The sequence below is a fragment of the Pomacea canaliculata genome, linkage group LG6 (assembly GCF_003073045.1).
Source record: "Pomacea canaliculata isolate SZHN2017 linkage group LG6, ASM307304v1, whole genome shotgun sequence".
NCBI lineage: Eukaryota > Metazoa > Mollusca > Gastropoda > Architaenioglossa > Ampullariidae > Pomacea > Pomacea canaliculata.
Window position 1 is genome coordinate 23,398,341 of NC_037595.1, and position 23,409 is coordinate 23,421,749.

Genomic DNA, 23,409 nt, shown 5'->3' on the forward strand with positions numbered 1-23,409 from the left:
ACCTTCACTGCATTGGTGACAGTGACTAACCATTGCTAGAATTTCTGCAGAGCTATATGAAAATGTTTCCTAAATCGAGATGAACGACAGAAATATATAAAGCACGGAGCGCAGCCATTGATTCCTGACAGTACGTTCACAAATCCCGTAAAGAAAAGAGAAAGATAAGTTTGATAAATGTATTGACTGGTGTAGTTGAAAGTCAAGACAAATGTTTCCCGAGCAACATATGGCAGCATGGTGACGATGTACACACAGGCCACTATGACTAACATCACCGTCAGCGCCCTCTCACGTCTGGAATTTTTGTTATCATCAGAACTCGACTTTTGGCGCCATCTGTACACACCTTTTAGTTTAATTACAGTGACAGCCGTTGCCACCGTAACAGTTAAAAACACGACAACAGGAAATGCAAATCCCAACAAATTGTTTGTAAAAATAATAACAAACATTTTATTGTCGTGAAAAAACTGGCTCTGTAAAAATACTCTACTCCTCTTTCCATTAATAGTAATCACATCACCGTAGTAGGACATGGGGTAGACGACGTACCCAAGCTGAAGACCGAGGCAAGTCAAAGCAATGAGTGTACCCATGGCGAGCGTGCTTATCAGTGTTGAAGCTCGAATCTTCAAAATGCGATGAATTCCAAGTCGAGCTGAGAAAACTAATTTTATTTTATCTTCAGCTCCCTTTCCTCACCTGATTGAGTGTGTAAACCGTGTAACTGTTTCTTTTAAAGCTCTTTAGTTCAATTTTCAAGGAATGTTGGATAGGAAAATGTGATTTAAAGGCAGTTCATAGATTATATTTATTTCATTATTATTGGTATTTCCCTGAGTTACTGTGAACTTATTCATGCCAAGAACTTGTTTTCTTAACCGGGCGACATACACAATAGTCTAATAAAATCATGGACTAACATTAGTATATTTGCATTGGAAACTTTATTTTAATTCTGTTTTACCTCAGTATGGTTCAACAAAATGTATACTATCTACATCAACGGTGGGAAACGACCGGAACTAACTGATCCGGTACTTCATGACAAATCGCAAATTTCAGTAAATCTATAAGATATAAGGAACATAGATGAATGTTAGCATGATGATGATTGATGGTTGATGGTTGATTGATTGATGATGATGATCGATTTCGAAACGATGTGGAAATGAAAGAGCTTTGGCTGGCAACATTTGGGTGGGCGGGTAGTGTGTAAGTGTTCATGTATAGGATAGGCCTGATTTTTTGTTCTGTCTCTTCCATCATCAAGTCATTTTCCAATGTCAGTTAGCAAATAAACAAATTCTTTTCGTATTCTTATTAACATGAAAGGATATCTGTGCGTGTAGCGTGTGTAGACGTGAATGTGCATTAATATAAACTCATCAGGAGGACGTATGTGTGTACTAAGTAATTATTATTATGTACTTTGACTGCACCGCGGCTGATTTTTAACGGGAGCTACCATTATTCTACTCTACCACGTGCTGACGAGAGCTCAAATCTCGTTTATACAGTTAATATATAAATGTATCTAATGAAAAGCTATCTTACTTACATTTTATTGTTCTGTGAACCGCTTTTCAGAACTTTTCTTTAAAACTCTTTAACTACACATTTTAGGAACAAAGGTTGTTGGGGAGTGAGTTATCAGACAACTCACTTTTCCCGGGGCTAGCCTTATATGAGGGCGGTGCCCTTCTTCCATGCCTCGCTGATGGTCTTTGTCATTGTCATTGTCATTGTCATTGTCATTGTCATTGTCATTGTCATTGTCATTGTCATTGTCATTGCCTTACCTTCCTCAACACACTCATTATCAACAGTTGGGTCGCCTGGACTTAGGTCGCTTCGCTACTACACTGATATTAATCCGATGCACCACTCGGTTCTGCTCTCACCATTGAGTTTTGCTTCCCAATTACCTTTGTACTGAGGTGAAAAAGTCGTTAGATACAATACCTACCTTACTACAAGCCGCTGAATTCAGGTTTTCCCTTTTTCAGTCTAAACAACATTGTAAAGGTAGCCCTTTAACAAACTTTGTTTTCTAGAAGACATACGCTGTGATCAACAGAGGCTGGCTAACCCTGATGTTGAACAAACTTATTAGTCCATGCTGCTATAGCATTCATTAATAACTTTTGCCAACAGACATTTAGTAGGTAAACGCAATGTGATCGTGGATGTCAGCCTAAAGTTTCCTAACACCTGCTACCTTACCTGATGTTACTGAAAAGTTGACTTTTGCAGGAGTTATAGACTGCGGATTTGACTGACCATTTCCCAGGACTTCACTTGAGGACGATTTGATCATGATGTTTGGCTCTGTCTGAGGATGCGATCCTTCGTTCAACAATTTTGGCACATGAGAAATCAGACAGCATCTAAAAGTAAGTACGATTACACCTTAACTCAAAAGGATTCCTAATATACTGATGAGTAGATATCCTAGTGATTAAAGTATCTGTCGTAAAAGAGAAAAACTGGTTAAAAGATCTTACCTCTAGGATAGCCGCTGACCACAAAATCCAATCCAACCGATAGAGCAGGTAGTACCACTGCCTTTATTAAAGTTATCAGGAAGCACTTTTTTACAATTCCATCTGATTTCCCATGCTGTCATATCAAAACTACATTTCTCAAAATTTTACTGAGAAACTTCGTCACTCTGCTTTTGTGACGCGAGGTTATGTCGTCTTTAATGAAACAAAAGAAATTCGTGAAAGATGATGAATGATGTGAGAGAAGAACAATAACGACATGTAAAATAGAAGGCTGTGTCTAATGATTCAGCACAGTGAGACTCGAGTACTTAGTTTTTTGTTCATAAATCATTCTTTCTTCTACTATCTCTCTGTCAACGCGTTAGACATAAAGAGAAATCATCTTATTACAAAGGCACGAAAAATAACACAATGATACTCTTCTAAGTATCTTTAAAGGCTTTAAAAGAAAAAAAATAAATACGAAAATTCTTTAGCATTCTCTTTTAAGTCTTTATACTATTTCCTATAATGTTTGCAGAGCTTTTGGAAATGTTTCCTAAAACGAGAAGAACGAGAAAAATATATAAAGAAAGGAACGCAGCTGTTGATTACTGTAAGCACATTAGCAAGTGTAGTCAAAGCAATAAACAGATAACTTTGGTAAATATAAACAAGATCGGTATTGTTTAAAGCCAGACGAAATATTTCCAGAGAAATAAACGGCAGCATGGTTCCGATGTAGACGCAGGCCGCGATGACTAACATCACCGTCAGCGCCCTCTCACGCCGGCAACTGTCGCTGTCAACAGAACTCGACTTCTGGCGCCACCTGTAGGCACCTTTCAGGTTAATAACAGTGACAGCCGTTGCTATTGAGACAATTATAAATATGGCAATGGGAAACGCGAATGCTAAGACATTATTTGTAAAAAATATAAATCTTGTGTTCTCGAAATAAAACTGTGTCGGTAGATGGACTCGAGTTATTTTTCCATTAATACTAATCACATCATTGTAATATGACATGGAGAGAGTCACGTAAGCAAGCTGAGGACCTATGAAAGCTAGAGCAATTATTGTGCCCATGGCGCGCGTGCTTATCAGTGTTGAAGCTCGAAGAGGAAACATTACACAGACACACCGTTCCACCGCGATCACCATGGTGATGGAAGAGGACGTTAATCGAAGGCCATACGTGATGCCTACCACAGCCACGCACACCTGTTTGTAAAATATCTTAAAGATCCTTTCGTTTCCCCACTCAAGAAAATAAGTCAACGGAAGCATGGTGAAGATTGCAAGCATGTAGGCGCAGTCTACTAGTGCCAGTGTGAAGAGACAGAGGTTCATCCGATCTCGTAGACCCTGACTCCAGAACACCAGACAGTTGATGACATTTGCTGGGATACCTATAAGACACAACAGCGAGGGAAGGGATGCATCTAACACAATATTTAACATGGTGTAAGTGTCCATCTTTGTGATATCATATTTTGTCGTCCCTGTTGTCAGCCCCGGTAAAGTCACATTCATGATGATTGTCCTTACTGGCAGTAGCAAACCGAAATTCGTTTGTGGGTAGATGTGGTTTGGTTCTTCTAGTATTTGAGTTTCCACAGCTGGCATGAATGGTGATCAAAGTGGATGGAGGACACCCGGTCCACAACAAAATATGTCTCAAAAGACTTGTTAACCGATTGCTGAACCCTACTACTGGATAGAAGTTGGTTTTTTTTTAACAGACGATTTAGCACCGGACGAGGACGATAATGAGTAAGTAAACTACGTAGAGAGCCCTACGTATGGTATTGTGAGGAGCTAAAACAAGTTATGTTCCCTGTACCTATTTATCTTGAGTGAATGAGTCACTAAACAATGTCTTCCATCTGCCCTGTAAAGTAACCGTTAGTTGTCGGTACAAGATTTTTATCCTGTTTATTAAATAGAGAAAAAGTTTAAAATAAGTGTGCAATTTAGGCCAACATAACATATTTATAAGAAAAAGAACAAATTGAAATTTATTTAATCTTTTTTAAAAATATAAGACCGACAATTTTTTTTAACTTGTCTATGCCTTTTTCTCTAATTCATTTTCCGTGTACAATCTTTATGTTGGCCGTATTTTTATGTGAGTACTTTCGTGTGTTTTTAAGACACAGTAAAAACATTAATGAGAATAATGAGAATGATTTCAAATTTTATAACTAATATTTTTATTAATTACTATTTTATTATATACTCTTAACAATTATTTTATTTTTTATTTTGCATTCTTTATAATTATTTTACGAGATATTTGTTAAGAATCATTTAGAAAGGATTTATTATTATGCATAATTTTTATTTAGTTTTTACTATTATAAAATACGAAATGTAGCAACGAAAATGAGGAAATGTTTCAGTGGGAGTGTTCAATAAGCAGTTGCATATTCACCACGCCCTTCCAGCGATTTTCGATACGTTGGTCGCCAGAAGAAGGAAAGTATGTGTACTTACATGTAATTATATTAATATTCAAACCTGATGTTTCTCGAAATGTCTTCATTTTCCATCATTTTTTATTCTCTTCTCCATTATAGTCGCCGAGTTATCGATATTCTTCTACATTTGATATACTTGTACATTTGTGTTTTCTGTACCAATGATAGTCATTAATTAGAGGAGAACCATTTCGGTATTTTCTACAAATAAATGCCACATGTATCCACCATCACAAAGATCTGACAGGTAGGACGCAAGCTGGTTACGAGCCGCAAGTGGTTGTCAAGATGACCAGCAGGAAGTTGTGAGTTGTGGGTTCGAAACTCGGCTCCGAGACACATCTGTCTTGATGTCGTACCTTTCTAAACAGTTGAGTGTTTTAGTTCTTCCAGGTAATCCGATTTCTTCCACTCGGTGTGTGTTTGTATGTAGTGTGTTTGCTTGTGTATACAGGGGAACGTGGTGAGTATCCTAAAAAGATATCTGCTCGTGCACCTGTATGTTGATGTCCTTTGATCCCAACTGTTGCGCGCCATATAAATTTTCACCGTAAATGTGCTCGAGTTACTTATTAAGAAAATTAAAAAATTGATCATTTTGTTATTGAATCATGACCAATGATACTTACCGAGTAAAACAGACTGTTTTCAATAACTTTTAAACCTGCTTTGAAAAGTTCACTTTTAAACCTATATAAACTCACGTGACACCACCGAAGACGTCAAATCTTCGCAATGACCTCAGACACTTCACGTACGTCACTGACTGACGTCACAAGGAGAATCGTCTGCTTGACCATCTCGGGAAGCTATCGTGGTTACTCGGCGGAAGGATACAAGGGTCGATTTCAGTGGAATTTTTTTATTTTTATAAACATCGGCAACGGAAATAGTGCTAATAGGTGGTAATTACGTGAGAAACGAATCTTTTATTTCTCCTGTATTGCTCTCGTGCTCTGTCATTGTAACTAAATATATTTTTGAAACGTTTGACCGTTACCACAGCCTCATCACAACTTTGAGTATCCCTTTAAGATCATACATTATGAAACAAACCGTTTTCCAAAAGGTAGTTAAGATTAGGTAGTGAAAAGGAGTAACAGAGTAACAGCTGATACTGTTTAAAAACACAAATTAACCTTACGGGCCCTGCTGCATTATTATTTTGCCATGAAAGGATAGCTCTTCATACTCCCTCATCAGTAACTGACACATTTTAATTCCAATCATTTTCATCATTAGTACTATGTCTACCATCAGTAATATCATCTTCACATAGTTTGGCTTCAATGTTGCGAATTTCAATGACATTCAAGAGACTTTTGTTAATGGATTTCCTGAGAGTTCTCTATTCCTGGTCAGACCACATAGCTCAGTGGTTGTCATATTATGAGATGGATTGATCTTCTCTTGCGTACTGCAGGTGTCTACTACATTGGCGTTTCACTGCCATCTTAAAGCCTTTATGTCAATACAACGGTAAAAAATAAGCATAAGTATGTATATGTGTGTGGATAGAATACAAAAATGTAAATGTTAGACCTTCCACTCAAATCAGTAAATGTACTTGTATTTCTGGCCTGCAGACACGGGAGAGAAGGCTTCTGTAGTGATAATTATAATTGTGAGAGACACCAAGTGCAATACAAGAATGGTTTTTGCCATGATTGTTACTGTGAAATCAATTTATGACTTTTATAGAAGCAAGTAGGCTTGCTGAACACGGTGCTAAATTTACTCTGCCTGATACTTTCCGGACATTTTGTGGCTGTGTACTCTGTGTGTGTGTGTGTGTGTGATCGTGCATGTGAGCCAGAAAAATTTGGCACTGAGTTTTACCGAGTCTTTCTCTCTCCAACACGCCTATTCCCAGATTCTATCGTGAACATTGCTTTAAAAATAAAGTAGTGGTACCTAATCTCGTCAATCACTAAGCATGGGAAATTTATTGATAAGAACTCAAAAAGGGCAAAGAAATGTCTCTAGAAATTTCTGTCCCATTTTAAGGAAAAAAAGAGTTTACGATAGGGTAAAAACATTTTGTCTAAAGAACTACATTAACCTTCATGTTTCAATCGTAATATTTGTTTTAATTTTTACTCAAGTAAAAGGTCACAGAGAGTAAGAGTCAGCGATCGCTTCTCAAACATCCTGGTGCTCAGCACATGCACACCACAAGGTTGTGTACTCTCTCTCCCTTCGTCTTCTGCTTTTTCACCAACGACTGTATCTCAGCTCACGAATCAATGCGAAGGATGGTAAAGTTTGCCGATGACACCATGGAGGTAGGTCTCATCGGGAATGACGATGTCTGCGTACCGTGGGTGGGCAAACATCCATGTGTGCGTGCTCGTGTATGTGTTTCGGTATGATGCTTGGTCTGCAAGGTGTGGGTCGTGTCTATTTTAACTAACATTGGTGGCAGCAGCGTCTACATGAGTGTGAGTGTGATCGGCATCTTTGAATAATTGGCTACTATTATCACATCAAATTCCTCGTGTACTATCACTTGGTCAAAAAATAAATTCTTATTCTTATTATAATCCATTTTTTACACAACTAAGCTAGATTGAGTGCTCTCTTTCTCTCTCTCTCTCTCTCTCACACGCACACAGAAATCAACATATTCCATCGAGAATAAAAACAAAAGAAGGACGAAACTTTATTTTCTAGATTTTACTTATATTCATTGAATATCGACTTCGCAAAAACCAAGTAAACCCCAGTGGACAGGCAGGTAGTCTCTACAAAAATGTTATGTGTTCCGTATTCATTAATTGCTTACTGACACGTGGCTTCAACTAAGGTATTCAGTGTTCAATGTTAGTGTTCAATGATTTTTTTTCTATTTCTTCCGCTCTATTTCTCCTTTCCTTCTTCCGCCTTCTTCAGAGGTTCATCCGATCGCGTAGACCATGACTCCAGAACACCAGACCGTTGATGACATTTGCTGGGATACCTAGAAGACATTCGAGTGATGGAAGGGCGACACATACCACAATAGTGATTAACGTGTATGTGTCCATCTCTGTGTTAACATATTGTGTAGTCCCTGTCGTCGCAGTCGTCAACCAGGGTGACGATACGTTGACGAAGGTTGTCATTACTCGTAGATACTAAACCAAATAATTTTCAGTAACTTAGTAGGTAGGTGTGATCTACACCCGCGTGAAATTGATTCGTTGGTTAATTTAGTTTCGTATAATCGGGATGAGCAGATATAAAAGTCGATGGATGATACCCCGAAATGTAAAGAAACCAAAAGAGTTTGCCTTAAGAACTCGTGTAAACCGACGGCTAAACGTTTCTTACTGCACAGATTAATCACGGGGTAGAAACTGTTTTCTTCCGGAAATTTACATCTTAATAGATAACGGACTATTTACCACTGTATGAGAATGATAATGATTGAAGAAACTGTCGGTACTGTTTTCGTCTGCTATTTATGTAGAACATAACATCAATAAAACAAAAAATACTTTGAAGTATTTTAATTTCTTTCACTTCTAAAGACGTACAATGTACATTTCATTAGACGAAAGAACCGAAAAATCAATTCAAACAGCCTTTTAAAATAAAGAGTTTCTTTGTCTTAAAAATGATCTTACAGTCAAAAGAACAAACTTTTCTATGTTTATCATTTTTCTTAAATTTTAATTAACAATGTAGATTAATTTACGTTATAAAATCTGTGTATAAATATTTTATGGACATTTAATAATTATTTTTTTGCTATGAAGCTAGGAGCTAAACTTTAGGAAAGCATATAAAAATGGCCTTTGGAAGTTCTTCGTAAACGTCAATAAAACTGTACAGCAGCTCATTAGCTATATTCTCGTTTAACGGACGGCAACATGTTCCTGGAATCGACGTTTTGCAGCCTCTTAGTCTTTGACTATCTGTGGCACCATTCACTTGTTACTGGACTTCTTATTCTTTTACTTTCCTTAAAATAAAAACGTGAACAATTTCGACATGAGACGAAAATGAAAACATTTACCCAGCAGTAGTGTTGGTTTTCTTAACTGATCTTGGACAAACCACGGTAGGTGTGAGTGACTGAACATTTCTTGAATTAATGTGTTGACTACCTAAACAAGAAAATTACATGTTCTTACTTTGCTACATTGCAGGTAAAACGAACGATCTGAAGTTTTATCAAATGTCCCTTTTTTCATGATTTTCTTTCATTCTTGTGTAAATTTCCATTTATCGAAACAATGCACCATGTGGTTCCTGCGCTAGAGCTCTAACCACTCAGGTTTCTGCTTCCACATTACCTGGGTACTGAGGTTATAAGCCGGTTAGTACCATGCCTTTACTATGCCTTTAATAGTTTTCCCGTGTTTCAACAAATGTAGAAACTAAATCATCGTAAATACACTACTTTACTACTACTACTTCTACTACTAATAATAATGCAAAATGTGTAAAGCTTATACTCACACTCCAAAGGACCATGCTCTTAGCGCTTAAGAGCAAGAACGAAACATGGACAACATGCGAGGGACAGGAAAACAAACAAATAACATATGAAGTATAAAAGAATAAACAACAGTACTAAGCGAAGAATAAAATCAAATACGGAAAACACAACGAGAAACCAAATAAAAAGAACAAAAGTTGAGAGTAACATGATATTGCAAAAGGAATGGTGTGAAAAAGGACTAGCATTATGGGAAAGGTTGTTAGGAGTAATGTTTACGGAAGAGGTGTTTTCAGTGCACGTTACAGGATTCAATAGTGGGTAGGTGGCGGGCATGGAAAGGGAGAAAGTTCTATTGTTTCGCTGCACAGCAACTAAAAATCCTGTGGCCATATGTTGTTGTTTTGGTGACAGGAAGAGTCAGGAGCGGAGTTGTCTAGCTGGGACGTAAGGGAAGACCAGTTCAGAGAAATAATCAGGGCAGGTGCCAGCAAAGAAATTAAAACACAGCACGGACAGTTTGCAATGGATGCCAGAACGGATGGGAAGCCAGTGTAGAAAACGAAGGAGAAGGGTGGCGTGGTCCCGTGTCCTAGCTCTAAGCACCAGACGTGCAGCAGAGTTCGGTACTTTCTGGAGTTTGTGAAGAAGGTATTCAGGGCAGCCAGCAAGCAATGAGTTGCAGTAATTAAGTCTGGATAAAATAAACACCCAGACAAGATGTTGGTAGCACGTAGACAGAATGTGACAGATGACGCTGATCTTGCGTAGCTCATAATAGGCAGACTTACAGACAGCTGTCACTTGTTTATTATAATAGACAGACTGACAGACAGCTGTCACTTGTTTAGCAAGAGTCATGTCTGCAGTGACAATAAATCCCAGATTCTAGGTGGAGGACACAAAGGTGATTTTGGTTTCGCCCACCTTGATGTGAATTGGTGGACAAACGAGTGAAGATGGATTATTCTTCTCGAACTTACTAGGGCTTCCGTTTTATCATCATTGAATTTAAATTTGTAAGTCACCATCCAGTATTTGACTTCATTAATACAGACTTCTATGGTGTTGGTAGCAGGGTGAGACTCAGCCGATGGAGTGGAGCAGTACAGCTGAGTATCATCAGCATATGATTGATGAGAAACGCTGTCAGACAGGATGCAAGATGAAAGTGGCTTCATATACAGAATAAACAGAAGGGGCCGAGTATTGAGCCTTGAAGGACGCCACAAGAAAGTGGAGCAGGGCGAGATGTGTGACCATCAACAAATACAGTCTGCGTCCTGTCAGTGACATAGGAGTTGAACCACGCTAGCGCAGGTCCAGAAATCCAGTAGAGGGTGTGTAGTCTATGAAGGAGCAGAGAGTGTAACAGCTATATCATTCATTAACAAATCTGACCAATAGACATTTGGTAAGAAAATGCAAGTGGATTGTAGATGTCAGCCTCAAAGTTTCTCAAACCTCGTACCTTACCTGACGTTACTGTAAAGTTATGTACTACAGACATGACTAACAGTTTCCAAGAACTGCGCTTGTCAACGATGCGATGACAATGTTTGACTTTTTTCGCTTGGTTCTTTTCTTCAAAAGCTTTACTTTGTCAGATAAAGAACTATATTTGTTGAATAATCTTAACACAAATGAAATCAGACAGCATCCAAACGTAAATTCCGATTGCAACTTAATTCAAAAGGATGCTTATACTAATGTTTACATCACCTAGCGATTCAATGATATACTCTAAAAAAAGAACAAAATGTATTTTTTTAAATCTTACCTGTGGGATAGCCGCTGACCACAAAAGTCAATGACAGCGATAGAGCAGGTAGCATCATTGCATACAAGTTACAAGTACGCACAGTTTTTAATTTCAAACACATCAGTAAATAAACAGAATAAATCTACAACGACAGTCGAAAAAACGCGTAAAAAAAACCCAATTAAATATCGTCTGTTTAATTACTCACATTTACTTCTATCGCAGTATAATATTTTTGTTATCTTATTTTTATTTGGCACTTAAAAATTAGACCAATTTTTAGACAGACTAAGAGAATTCTGTGGTTTTATTTTCGGTGATATCTTTACCTTCCTCTCCTCACTCGATGTAGTTCGCAAACTGAGTTACTGTTTCTCTTGCCGTGTTCAAGGCATCGAGTGCTTTGTAGGTGTGATATGAAAATGTTTAAACATATTATACTTACTATAATATTAAAAGTATTACTGATATTACTTTGAGGTAGGTGTTAATACATGACGTCACGTCGATAATTTCATTTCTTAGTCGGGCGATACAGATAGTCGTCTCATTATCACATCAGAAAACCTGCTACTGAAATAAGTAGAAATGATACAGCCCCAAATTACAGTCCCAAATAGTACAGAAATGTGAGTTTTAGTAGTAATGCGTTCTCTAAATCACGTTTCTGATAGAGGTCTCTCCTCTAGAATATGTAAAAACGTTTTGTAAACGCAAATTTGTAACAGCTTGAGTAAGTTGTGTCTAAGCTACACCGACCATGCATGTAAGTTTATTTGTTATGCTATTCTTCAACGTTATGTAATGGAAATTCAGTAATTCTGTTTCCACTTTGTAACAAAATTATCTTTTGGGTGATTTTAATTGGGATCCGCTATTATTACACTAATTTCTGAAGACGGAAACAAATACCCGACTTTAGCTGTTTAAAGTCGAATGTGTAAAACGATTTTACTTACAAGGCTCAAACCTTTGTTGTGCTCCACGTTTGGGCACTTTTCTACAAAACTGTTTAACTAAAATAATAGTTTAAGAACCAAATGAATTTTCAATTCAAAATGCGTTGTGCAACTAATTTCTGCTCGTTTGCTTTTTCTCTTTGGTTTTATTGTCTCATCAATAACAGTAAGTACCAATAAATACCTACACGATGAACACATATGGATATTCAGTCATCATGGCAGAAACTGTCCATATACTAAAGTTTACCTGTTAAATACCGCATCCATTTTGTATATTTTTCAGTTGGTATAAACAATACATTGTCATAAAGGTGATCAAAAACTTTCTCATTACTTCCATTACCTTCACTGTGTTGGTGACAGTGACTAACCATGGCGTGAACGTCTGAAGAGCTTTTGGAAATGTTTCCTATAACGAGATGAACGACAGAAATATATAAAGCAGGGAGCGCAGCCATTGATTCCTGACAGTACGTTCACAAATCCCGTAAAGAAGAGAGAAAGATAAGTTTGATAAATGTACTGACTGGTGTAGTTGAAAGTCAAGACAAATGTTTCGCGAGCAACATATGGCAGCATGGTGACGATGTAGACGCAGGCCACTATGACTAACATCACCGTCAGCGCCCTCTCACGTCTGGAATTTTTGTTATCAACAGAACTCGACTTCTGGCGCCATCTGTACACACCTTTTAGTTTAATCACAGTGACAGCCGTTGCCACCGTAACAGTTAAAAACACGACAACAGGAAATGCGAATCCCAACAAATTGTTTGTAAAAATGATAACAAACATTTTATTGTCGTAAAAAAACTGGCTCTGTAAAAATATTCTACTACTCTTTCCATTAAATATAATCACATCACCATAATAGGACATGGGGTAGACGACGTACCCAAGCTGAAGACCGAGGGACGTCAAAGCAATCAGTGTACCCATGGCGCGCGTGCTTATCAGTGTTGAAGCTCGAAGAGGAAACATTACACAGACACACCGTTCCACTGCAATCACAATGGTGATGAAAGAGGATGTTAATCGAAGGCAATAGGTGATGCCTCCCAGAGCTGTAAAAGCCTGTTTATAGAAATTCCTGAAGATCCACTCGTTTGTCCATTCAATAAAATAAGATAACGGTAGTATCGTGAAGATTGCAAGCATGTAGGCACAGTCTACTAGTGCCAGTGTGAAGAGACAGAGGTTCATCCGATCGCGTAGACCCTGACTCCAGAACACCAGACAGTTGATGACATTTGCTGGGATACCTACAAGACATTCGAGTGATGGAAGGGCGACACATACCACAATAGTGATTAACGTGTATGTGTCCAGCTCTGTGTTAACATATTGTGTAGTCGCTGTCATCGCAGTCGTCAACCCGGATGACGATACGTTCACGAACGTTGTCATTACTCGTAGTAACAAAACCAAATAATTTTCAGTAACTTAGTCGGTAGGTGTGATCTACTCTTTTGTGAAACTGTTTCAACATATTATTTAATTTCCTACAATTAGGATGAACGGAGATGAAACGCCGATGGATGATACCCGGAAATGTGAAGAAACCAGAAGAGTATGCCTCAAGAACTTGTGTACACCGACGGCGAAACATTTCTTACTGCACAGGTAACGAGAGAATTTTACTACTTTTTTAGGTACTCTTGAGGTGATTGGTGAACTTGATATAAATTGTTTTCTGCTTGAGATTAATCATTGGTTAGAAACTGTTTTCTTTCGGAAATTTTCATTCCAATAGATAACGGAATATTTAACACTGATTGACAATGATTGAGGTACTGTCGTCGTCTGCTATTTATTGAGTAGAACAATCAAACAAAAAATACTTTGAAATTTTTAATTTTTTCATTTTTAAGAGACGTAAAATATACATTTTATTAGACAAAAAGACCTACAATCGATTGAAATAGCCTCTTTAAAGTAGGAAGTTCCTTTGTCTGTCTTAAAAATGATCTTAAGACTAAAATAATTCGTACGAACTTTTTTATTCTCGTCTATCCATTTTCCTTTAATTAACAATGTAGATTAATTTACGTGATAAAATCTGTCTATAACTGTTTTATGTACATTTAATAATTTATTTTTTGCTATGAAGCCAGGACCTAATTTTTAGAAAAGCATAGAAAAATTGTCTCATTCGATTATTTTGCAGTACTTCGGAAAAGCAAAAAAAAAAAAGCAGCTCATTAGCTATTATTTTGGTTTAAAGGGCGGCAAGATGTTTCTGGAATCGACGTTTTACATCCTCTTAGTCCCTTTGACTATCGTGCGGCGTCTGTGGTACCATTCACCTGTCACCTGACTTCTTTTTCTTTTCTCTTCGTTAAGATAAAAACGTGAAAAATGTGGACGTGAGAGGAATTTGTAAATGAACAAAACACTGTAGGTGTGAGTGATTGGACATTTCTTGAATTAATTTGTTGAAAACCTAAACAAGAAAATTACATGTTCTTACCTTGCTACATTGCAGGTAAAAACGAAGTTGCATCGTGTCTTTTTTTCCACGATTTTCTTCCATTCTTGCCTTAGTTTCCGTTCATGTCAGCGTGTCAACGATACACAAATGACATAGCCTTATACACATGCGTTTGAGAGTTTTTCAACATGCGTCTCTCTAAGCATGCGTGTTCTTTGTGTTTCTGTGGTCTCGTTGTCAGGCGTGAATGATTTTTGCTGAAGTATCTTAATAACTTTCGTAATTACACAACAGGTAGAAGAATCTTCACAGTAGATACCAAACTTGTCATAAGCGGTATATTTTCCATAAAATGTCAGTTGAGGCTCCTCAAACCTGGCACCTTACCTGATGTTGATGTCTAGTTTTCTTTTGCCGGTTATAGTTATAGACTGCAGACATGACTAACAATTTACAAGAACTGCGATTGTCAACGATGTGATGACAAAGTTTTACTTTATTCGCGAGCCTCTGTTCAGAGAAAGAGCTACATTCGTTTAATAGTCTTGGCACAAATGAAATCAGACAGTATCTAAAGGTAACTTCCGATTGCAACTCAATTCAAAAGGATGCTTATACTAATGTTTACATCACCTCGCAATTCAATGATATGCTCAATAAAAAAAAGAACAAAATAAGTTTTAAGAAATCTTACCTGTGGGATAGCCGCTGACCACAAAAGTCAATGACAGCGATAGAGCAGGTAGCATCATTGCATATAAGTTAAAAGTAAAACTGTTAAAACTGTTTTTAATTTCAAACACATCAGTAAACCAACGCAATAAATCTACAACGACAGCCGAAAATACGATTATGTAAAAAAGACACGAAAATATCGTCTGTTTATGTAATTACTTAAATTTCCTTCCACGGCAGTATAATATTTTTGTTATGTTATCTTTTGGGGGCACTTTAAAATTAAAAGGAGTTTTTGACAATTTTAAGAGAATTCTGTGGTCTTATTTTCGGTGATATCTTTACCTCCCTCTCCTCACTCGATGTAGTTCGCAAACTGAGTTACTGTTTCTCTTGCTGTGTTCAAGGAATCGAGTGTTTTAGAGAATTGATATGAAAATGTTTAAACGGTTATTATTAAAAGTATTACCGGCATTACTTTGAGGTAGGTGTTTACACATGTTGACGTCACGTCGATGATTTCTTTCTTAGCCGGGCAATACAGACAGTATTATAAACACATCAGACAACCTGTTACTTCTAGGATATCTTTTAAGCTCTAATATTAATGCGATCACAAAATAACGTTTGAAAGACCAGTAGGACACAACATTTAAACCTAAAATGTTTTGTGGAAGGAAATTTGTAACTGCTATAATGAGTTGCTTCTGAACCATTTACCATCGTTGAACAAGAAATTAAGAATGATTTAAGCTACATTTTATATTTAAAAAGTAATCGGATCTCTTTTACACACAACAAAAACAGTTTTAAAAAGTAATGCAGTTGTCGTAATCAATTTCAGAAAAAAAACCCGAACTGCTTACAAGCAAAAAAGAAACTACGATGAAGTAAACGAGTTTGCTCAGTGTTTTAGATATCAGCAAATCAGTTAAATGAGAACCATTGAAAATGACAATGACCATCAACAAAAGCTCATCCAATCCAAAATTCACAGAAAAAAAATTGTAGAATTGACAAGCTTTGAATGTTCATCAATAAACATTTATTATACTTGTATTTGCAAACATTAACAATCGTGTAGAGTTTGTTACTATATATTCTAGATAATGATGTAGTCATCTTACTGTTGTAGTCATCTCAATAGGCTTGTCGAGTTAACCTGTCAAGTCGGATAGTCATGTAGTCATCTACTTACAATTGTTTCATTTTCCGCCGTTCATACAGTACAGCTAAACCAACCATGCATGAAAAGATTACTTGTTATGCTATTGTTGAAGGTTGCGTAATGGAAATTCAGTAATTCTGCTTCCACTTTAAAAAAAAAAAAATCGTTTTGTCTCATTTTAATTGGATCCGTTATTATTACATTAATTCCTGAAGACGGGAGTAAATACCCGATTTTAACTGTTTTCAGTCTAATTTGTAAAACGATTTTACTTAAAAGGCTCAAACGTTTGATGCGCATCTCGTTTGGGCACTTTTCTACAAAACTGTTTATTTAAATACTTTCAAGAACTTAATGTCTCTTAAATGAGAAATGTGCAACTAATTTCTTTTCAACTAATCTCTTTTGCTTTTGCTCTTTGCATTTTTGGAAAAAGAGAACCCGAAATTATATCACCAATACCAGTAAGTTCCAAAAATACCTACATGATGAATACATTTGGATATTCAGTAATCATGGCAAAAACTGTCCATATACTGAAGTAAAACCTGTTTAATACTGTATCATCTTTACATACGCAATTTAACAGTCCGTTTGCCAATATTTTTCAGCTCGTATAAACAATACATTGTCGTAAACGTGTTCTCTCTAATAAACAATAAATTACTCATTACTTCCACACAAAAGTACACTGTGATAAACATTTCAAAATAATCTCATGGCCAAGTCTAAAAAGTCAAAAACGCACGATGAGTAAGACGATTAGTAAACCATACTGCCAATGTGTTTAGTAATGAAACTGGCTACTAGACATTTGGTTTAGGTCTTTAAACTTGATGTTGCCTTTTTTTCGTACCTTACCTGATGATACTGTGATGTGTACTTCATGTAGTTGTACACTACAGGTTATGACTGACAATTAATGACAACTTTTGTCGTCACACGCGTGGATGTGTCCGAGGAAGCGTTGTTTCGCTTAATAATAATAGTTTATAGGAAACGTGAGACGTTCAAAGCACGGAAGAACAGCCTGCCAGACACAAGAACCGAACACAGAATAGCCAACATTTACTGTATTGTGACAGTCTCTAACCATGGCGTGAATGTTTGAAGAGCTTTTGGAAATGTTTCCTATAACGAGATGAACGACAGAAATATATAAAGCACGGAGCACAGCCATTGATTCCTGAAAGTACGTTCACAAATCCCGTAAAGAAAAGAGAAAGATAAGTTTGATAAATGTACTGACTGGTGTAGTTGAAAGTCAAGACAAATGTTTCGCGAGCAACATATGGCAGCATGGTGACGATGTAGACGCAGGCCACTATGACTAACATCACCGTCAGCGCCCTCTCACGTCTGGAACTTTTGTTATCAACAGAACTCGACTGTTGGCGCCATCTGTACACACCTTTTAGTTTAATGACAGTGACAGCCGTTGCCACCGTAACAGTTATAAACACGACAGTAGGAAATGCAAGTCCCAACAAATTGTTTGTAAAAATGATAACAAACATTTTATTGTTGTAAAAAAACTGGCTCTGTAAAAATATTCTACTACTCCTTCCATTAAAAATAATCACATCACCGTAATAGGACATGGGGTAGACGACGTACCCAAGCTGAAGACCGAGGGAAGTCAAAGCAATCAGTGTGCCCATGGTGCGTGCTTATCAGTGTTGAAGCTCGAAGAGGAAACATTACACAGACACACCGTTCCACCGCGATCACCATGGTGATGAAGGAGGATGTTATCGAAGGCAATAGGTGATGCCTCCCACAGCTGTAAACGCCTGTTTATAGAAATTCCTGAAGATCCACTCGTTTGTCCACTCAATAAAATAAGATAACGGTAGTATCGTGAAGATTGCAAGCATGTAGGCGCAGTCTACTAGTGCCAGTGTGAAGAGACAGAGGTTCATCCGATCGCGTAGACCCTGACTCCAGAACACCAGACAGTTGATGACATTTGCTGGGATACCTAGAAGACATTCTAGTGATGGAAGGGCGACACATACCACAATAGTGATTAACGTGTATGTGTCCATCTCTGTGTTAATATCTTGTGTAGTCCCTGTCGTCACAGTCGTTAACCCGGGTAACGATACGTTCACGAAGGTTGTCATTACTCGTATTAACTAAACCAAATAATTTTCAGTAACTTATTAGGTAGGTGTGATCTTCTCCTGCATGAAACTGTTTCAACGGATTGTTTAATTTTCCACAATCGGGATGCATGAGATAAACGCCGATGGATGATACCCGAAAATGTGAAGAAACCAGCAGAGTATGCCTGAAGAACTCGTGTAAACCGACGGCGAAACATTTCTTACTGCACAGGTAGCGAGAGAATTTTACTACTTCTTTAGCTGATCTTGAGACGATAGGAGAACTGGATATAAATTGTTTTCTGAATAATATTAATCACCGGGTGAGAAACTGTTTTCTATCGGAAATTTACATCTTAATAGATAACAGAATATTTACCGCTGGATGAGGAGGATAATGAGCGAGGAGACCTTTCGCCACTTTTATCTCGTGTATTTATTGAGTGGAATGTAACTTAAGAAAACATAAAATACTTGTATTACTCTCAATAAAATTCTTGCTATATTATAAGCATTTCATTAGACAAAAGAACCTAAAAATCCAGTAAAGTAGCCTTTTTAAAATAGGGATTTCCTTTGTCTGTCTTAAAAATGATCTTATACTAAAACAATTTGTACATACTTTTTTATGCTCCTCTATCCATTTTCCTTTCGTTTACAAAGTTCATTGCATTACAAGATCAATTTTGCTTACTGTATTTTTTTATTTGTGCGTACTTTTATATATCTTAATTGTTCTGCATAATTATTTACTTATTGTTTGTATATCTAGTTATTTATTAGTTGTTTATAACTATTACTTTTTGTAATTTATTTATTTGATATTTGTTAATATTTATTTATATTTAGAAAAATTTATTTACTTTTAGTTGCTATCAATCAAGGACCAGGAACTTTAGAAAGAACATTAAAAATTGTCTCATCCAGTCATTTTGCAGTACTTTGGAAAAGTCAATAAAACCTGACAGCAGCTCATTAGCTATATTCTCATTTAACGGGCGGCAAGATGTTTCTGGAATCGACGTTTTGCAGCCTCTTAGTCCCTTTGACTATCGTGCGGCGTTTGTGGTACCAGTCACCTGTCACCAGACTTCTTTTTCTTTTACTATTTGTTAATATGAAAACGTGAAGGTAGAAAGCAAACTTGTCATAAGCGGCATATTTTCCGTAAAGGTTTTGCGGAAATAGTGTTTGTGACATAACAGCTAAACCTCTTGTCACTACGATAGTGAATATCGAGAGTCGAGATTTCAAAACACGGTTACGACATACTTTTCTTTTGATGTTAAACCTCATTACAGGGCCGACAGTCGGTGGTTTTCTCTCGGATATTCCTTTATGTTGGAGTGTCTGTCGAAGCTGTTAGTGAGCGCGTCTGTAAGTGAGAAACCCACAGCGCCCTGTTACATAGCGTGACTACCGCACTCCCTCCAATGTCGTTCTTCGTTAGAAATGTAGTCATGGAAACGTCTGTACCATACTGTCTGGACTTGACCTTACAGCCATGTACACATGTTGTAGAATAGACTGAAGTCAGCCGTGCTGCGTATTACTCTTACTCTTACAATAAGAATTATTATTATTATATACGTTCTGTAGGATCTGTGCAAAGTATTTAATATGATCGCTCCCACAGCAGACTGTAATAAAACGAACACATGCTTACCTTGCATACGCAGGACGTATCACACACACCGCTTGACGACCCGCGCAGATGACGATGAGGATGAAGAGATGTGTTGCGTCGAAGAAGCACAAGTTAAGAGGAATATCGCTGTGTGAGGTTTAAAGAAGATGGCGGACGAAGACCGCTTTTCACCGCTCACTTGTCCATGGAGAAAACCTCTTTTTTCTCTTATATATGACGTCTTTTTCTGCTTCAAGTGACGTGGAGCAAATGACGCACACAAGACGTCAGACACAAGACACCATTCATAACAACAAACAATACGAGACCTACACAACTCATTAAACAAACGTCAGCCTTCGCTATTTTAAGTGACGGCAAATGTCCGACGTACAGAGACTGTCTCATCATACCTTACAAACACATTTTGTTCCCAAGACGGACACGGGGCAGGGACTTTTAGACAGCCATATACTACCTGTTGTGTGTCACACTATCTTACTCTACAGTCCACGTGTAGGACGTGAGGTAGGTGGGGTTAGTGTCTCGAGCCCAGACCAAAGAGTACAGACAAAGGTTTCACTCCTTCTTTCTGCTTGAAAAGTATTGACACAGTTGTGTCCCTTGGAATCTTGATGTTAGGAGATAATTGCTGGTATCAGCCACTACCGCAGGCAGGAAGACAGACACATGAATAGAGAGATAGAGGGGGATAGAGACGGCTACAAAAATTCTGCAGATCACCTTTTGAAAGCTTTACATGTGATTACAGGTAACTTTGTATCACCATTCTTTTTATAAGAGAGAGGCGGTTATTACGGAGACGTCAAGGCCTCGATACAGCTAGGGCTCTCTGTGTTTATAAATATTTTTGATAAAAAAATAATGTAGTCTATTTTTTAAAATCTTGTCCTTATGCTAAGTCGAAAATTGTTCTCGATGGTCTGCAAACTTCTGAACACGGGGTTACTTCCCACCGACAATTTCACATCGAGTTAGATATATTACTTTTTAATGCAGTAGGTCCTAAATTTTCATGGAACATTAGGTCCTGCATCATCTACAGCTCGGTGGACTAAATTGATCAAAATTACATACGCCAGGAAGGAAATGAAGACCTTTTGTTTTATCGATACAACACATTTTTTAAGTTTCATCATGATGGCACGAGGAATCAAATAATGTCAGGTAGTACTGCAGTACATTAGTAAAATCTGCTCCCTTGTCTCTACGTGAGTCGTGTAGTGAACTGTGTGATCGACGTGTGAGTATTGCACGTGTGGTTCTCCTGCAATTTATGTTGACGTGGGTACTGAGGATTGAGGTTAACTAACGGAAGGGGGTTGTCTCCCCTCTCTAGCCGGCAGTGAAGAGTTTGTTAACCTTTGTATCCACCTTTGAACATTTCTTCTGAAGAAAACGTTTTAGATTAAAATGTTATTGTTGTAACCTATACATTGTCTATTTAGTAGTTTTTAAGTCACTTTTAAAAGAAATGGTGTGAAATCTCGTCTGTAGCAGATTATTCTTAAGATTATTTTTTCGGGGGTGCGGAGCAAGAGACCAGAAAGGACAATGCGAACAATTGCATCTTTAGAACTGGTATTATGACAGTAGTCGTATGGCACTGTTGTTTTTGTTTGTTTTTAGGATTGTTTGATCACAATGTTAGCTGCTTGTTTTTGGCGGCTGCTGATTGTTGTTGTTATGTTGTTGACTGCAGCTGTCTAGTCTCATTCTTCGGGACAAAAGGACAATCACTCACTATAGATGAAGTAGGAAAAGAATAAATCGTGTATTGTGTGTTGTTGATCACACGACTTTGACATGCCATATCTACCAAACAGTTTTCGGCATAAAGAAAAAAAGTGTAAGCAGCCTTTTAAGTAAATGAGGAACTGCGTCAGCATAAAGAAAACGTCACGTTGTACTATTCAGCGGGTGGATGGCGGAGGACATAAAACTGTTACTGTACATTTTCACTTTAAAAAAGTGGGAGAGTTTAAAAACTATTCATAGGGTAGAGGTACACAGGTATACAATTCTGATGTACTAACAGATAAAGTTATCTCGACTGTGAAAGTGTTAAAGATTAATATCGTGTATGTTATAAGTGTGTGAGTGAAATTATTAAGCTGTCTTGTAATGGTTTTGTAATAGAGTTTGTTGTTTTGTAAGCCATACTTTCAGAGCATAAATATTTAAACACCGAAAGTCAATAATGTCTACGAGAAATTATTTTACTGAGTCAATATGACTGACATATTTTCAATGTCATATTTTAATGTAAATTGTGCTGCTGCCAGGTAAGCCCCAGTGGACAGGCAGGTAGTCTCTACAAAAATGTGTTCAGTATTCAGTGTTTACTGACACGTGGTCTCAACTAAGGTATTCAGTGTTCAGTGTTAGTGTTCAATGTTTTTTTTTCTATTTCTTTCGCTCCTTTTCTTCTTTCTTTCTTCCACTTGTTCCTAGTTCAGATTGATTGTCCTTGGTTCAGATTTCACCTCGGCAATGATGTTCATTCTCCGTATTTGAAATGTGTTTACAGGTCCGCTGTTGCTGACAACGAAATTACCTGTTGAATCGCTAAAACCTTGATATCTCCCTCTCTCCCTTCCATCTTTTTCGCTCTCTCCAGTCTCTATCTCGACTAGAATATGAATAAAAGATGATAATTCACATCTTTAAACACATAAATAATAAACAGATTAATTACATCAACAGCCGACAATACACACATAAATAAAATCGTCAAAAGTGATGTAAATACCGTCTCTTTATTTGACTACTTAGACATCTTTTCAAGTTACATCACGCTCTTATGTGCTTAGCAGCGTTGTACAAATGTTTAAAAAATACGTTGAGCTAGATGTTCACTTCTAAACTTAAAACCGCTAGAATCTCTTTTGAGTTTTGATATTAATGCGCGATCTCAGAGTAACGTCGGGAAGACCAGTATGGCAACACACTGAAACCTAAAAATGTTTTGTGGAAGGAAATGTGTAACTGCTATCAAGAGTTGTTCGTAAACAACTTAGCAACGTTGTACAAGATTTTAAAAAAACCACTCAGATCTCTTTTAAACTGGATAAAACAATTTTAAAATCAATGCAGTTATCGCAATCAATTTCAGAGAAAAAAAAATTCAAGCTTCTTACAAGCAAAATAGAAACTAATGAAGTATTTGGTCAGTGATGTAGCTATAAGCAGACAAGTTAACTGTGACTACTAACAAAAGCACATAAAATCCAAAATTTACAGAAAATAAATAG

The 23,409-nt window shown here is 37.3% G+C and overlaps 1 long non-coding RNA gene across 1 annotated transcript; it reads right to left on the reverse strand.

The window, feature by feature from the left end:
* Nucleotides 1-17,931: 17,931 nt before the first annotated feature.
* Nucleotides 17,932-20,354, reverse strand: LOC112567109. Its single transcript, XR_003099746.1, has 3 exons — nucleotides 20,174-20,354; nucleotides 19,780-19,882; nucleotides 17,932-18,380 (listed from the first exon to the last, which is right to left on the reverse strand). It is a non-coding gene; the product is annotated as an uncharacterized LOC112567109 (long non-coding RNA).
* Nucleotides 20,355-23,409: the final 3,055 nt, after the last annotated feature.